This window comes from Cavia porcellus, unplaced genomic scaffold (assembly GCF_034190915.1).
Source record: "Cavia porcellus strain 051 isolate PalLab524CR breed Dunkin Hartley unplaced genomic scaffold, mCavPor4.1 scaffold_1, whole genome shotgun sequence".
Lineage (NCBI taxonomy): Eukaryota > Metazoa > Chordata > Mammalia > Rodentia > Caviidae > Cavia > Cavia porcellus.
The window spans coordinates 145,948,101-145,951,085 of NW_026947484.1; the positions used below are offsets into that span (position 1 = coordinate 145,948,101).

General features: G+C 36.1%; 1 non-coding gene across 1 annotated transcript; it reads right to left on the reverse strand.

Annotated features, from left to right (window-relative positions):
* Positions 1 to 387: 387 nt before the first annotated feature.
* LOC111754339 (small nucleolar RNA SNORA2/SNORA34 family) lies at positions 388 to 524 on the reverse strand. The gene has a single exon (XR_002789042.1). It is a non-coding gene; the product is annotated as a small nucleolar RNA SNORA2/SNORA34 family (small nucleolar RNA).
* Between the last annotated feature and the right edge of the window lie 2,461 nt (positions 525 to 2,985).

The following is a 2,985-nucleotide window of genomic DNA, read 5'->3' on the forward strand; positions in this document are numbered from 1 at the left end:
TATCATTTCAGAAATTTCAGGCCTGAGACCTCTGATCTCTTTTGTGTTCGTGCCCTCTGGACTCACTCTGGGTGGGCTGGAGGTCTGAGATTGCACCCTGCTCCTTCGCCCTGACATTTTCCTGTGTTGCTCTGAATCAGCTGGCGGTGTTTCCTGCATGGACTGCCGGTCCCATGGTGCAGGGAATTGGGCTACACACCTGGGCTCCTCTGATCTTAGGTTCCTGGGGTGGCAGAGAAGTGCAGAATGGCTGCTCATGGATGTTTCTCAGTGTTGGCAGAACCCCAGGGTTATGGCTTCCTCTCTTCCAGGTCCGTGGCAGCAGGCTCACCAGGGGACATGGCCTCCCTTTACCCAGGACCTTAGTGGCAGGGTCACTACGGGGAAAATTGTTTCTTTCTAAAGATTTGACCATTACATTTCTAGAGTTCTAAAGTGGACAACAGATCATAGAAAGGTACCACTTTAGACTCCTGCTTGAAACCAACAGCTTCAGCAAGCTGCCAGCCTTGATTCAGAGCTATTACTGAGATTTTTTCCCAATTTCCAGTTTTTGTTTCCAACTCCTTAAATTCTCTTTCATATTCATTGATTCTTTCCATTAATTCCTATCCATTTTTCTTTTGTTTACTTTGTAATTTCTTAAGTGGAATGTTAATTCATTTAGTTTCCATCTTTCACATTTACAACAGAAGCATTTAAGGCTGTGATTGGCTTTTAGTATTGATGCAGTAGTTTGTAGTTTTCTTAAAAGTTTTTATATTTTTCCAACTTTAGTTTTGCATTTCTCCTTTGATTCAAAAATTATTTACTTGAAATTATTAATATCAAGACACTGACTTCTTTCAAATTTGATTCATTGTTACATAGTGATGAACCATTTTACTTCTGTAAAATCATTTTTACTTTTTATAATATATTGAAGTCTTTTGGGGGGTCTTAGTGTATCATTAGTTACTGTGAATGTCTCATAGGCACCCTGTGCATACTTATTTAGTTATTTTCTGTTTTATCTGTCACAACTGGAGATAAATGAATGAAGTTCTTAGTAGTTTTTATTTCACCTTGTGTCTCACTGGTATTTAAACAGAAATGATTGTGACTGATATATCTTTACTGTGAATTAACATTGGTATTAGAAAATTCTTTTTTAGCCTCATTTAGGTTGAATTCTACCTTCTTTGTTACATGTAATGCTTGTTTTCTTTTCTTATTTTCTTGTTTTCCCTTCCTGGTATACTGTTGTCCTATTTTGTTGTTAAATATTTTAGTTTAGATTTTATCATTTAATGATAATATAGAGTATGTTAAAAAACTAATCTAAAATCCCTTTATTTTTGACTTCTGCTCAATTACAATTATTAATAGAACAAAAATGTTAGAGTTTAGTTTTTTGTTATTTTTTTAAATTTATAGAAAATTTGTTTTTAAGTCTTTCACTATAAAATGTTTTTGTTTTACATTTTGCTTTCTGTATGTTACTCTATTGATATTAAGAAAGGGTTGTAGCTTCATTCTTGTTTCTTTTGTAATTATAGTTTTATTTGATATCTTTAGATCCTCATAAATCTGTATTAGTAAACATTCTCCATAAAAAACAGAATCAATAGGATAGATGAGTAAACAGATATATGGCCTGATTAAACTAATCTTAAGAAATTAGCTCACATGATTATGAATGACCAGACATTCTAAGATCTTCAGCTGTCAAAAGGAAAACCTAGGAGAGCCAATTATATAGTGTTAGTCCAAGTTCAATGGCTTGAGCCAGTGGAGCCAATGGTGTTAGGGTGTTAGGGAAAGTTTGAATATAAAAGATTTCAGAACCAAGAAAGCTGATATGGTGAAGTCTAGTTTGGGTCCAGTCTGAAGACAAGAGAAAACCAATCAATGCCTGAGCTCAAAGACAAGCAGAGAGGAAGTAAAATTTCCGTTACTCTTCCTTTTTGTTCCATTCAGGTCTTCAACAGGTTGACTGAGGTCTGCCAACACTGGAGAGGCAATCTGCTTTCCTCAGTATACTGATTCAAATATTAATATCATCCTAAAACTCTCCTAGTCCAGAATCATGTCTTACAAGTGTTTGGCACTCCATAGCCTAGTTGCATTGGCAAATATAACTAACCAAAGCCAGCTTATCTCTTACCTGTGAGGCATGCTTACACATCTCCTTAATCTTCAAATAAGGGTAATAACACAGTCATATTCTTCCTACCATGATATAACTAGGCTGTGTAGATCTGTGAATGCACTAACTCCTTCCCCAGCAGAGGAGGTAAAGTTCTTGAAGGATGTTTACTCTTCTCCTGGATAGCCCATTACTTAAATACTATGATGTAAATGTAATAGCACATAAATACTATGATATAAAATCAGTGCTTTTTTACATGGTGGGAGAATGATAAGGAAGAAAACAAAGATAGTTGGTGTTGCATTATGTGGTATATATATTTTTTGTGTGTATCCAGGCTTTATTTTGTGGCAAATATTTATTCCACACAAACAAAATACATTTTGTCATGTGTTTGTATTCCATCCATAACAAAATAAGGAGGAAACACATATCAATGACAACTTTCATTTTCATGATTGCTCATGTGGTGGTTGCAGATATTTTTAACTTTTATCTCTGTACTATTTATCCTGCATTGCCTTCGTCTTGAGTAAGCACATTAGTTAGTTAATTTCATTCCTGGTAAATGACTCAAAACTTCATTCTAAAAGGTCTTGAGACACTGGTTATGGGAACCACTTGGACAACACTTTTTGACTACAAAGCAGTTATCTCCATTCTGGCTAAACCTGGCTCTGTAGCCGTGTACTGATATGTACCGAGCTGGCTAGACTGTTTCCTTTTCCCTTTAATTGGCTCTAAGCAATGTAGATAGGGCTTGCCGAGGTGCTGATGTATAATCCTTGAAGCTAGGCTACAGTGGATGTTTCCCCGCCTTCTGACTCCCATCAAAACATGGTTGAGCTGGGCAG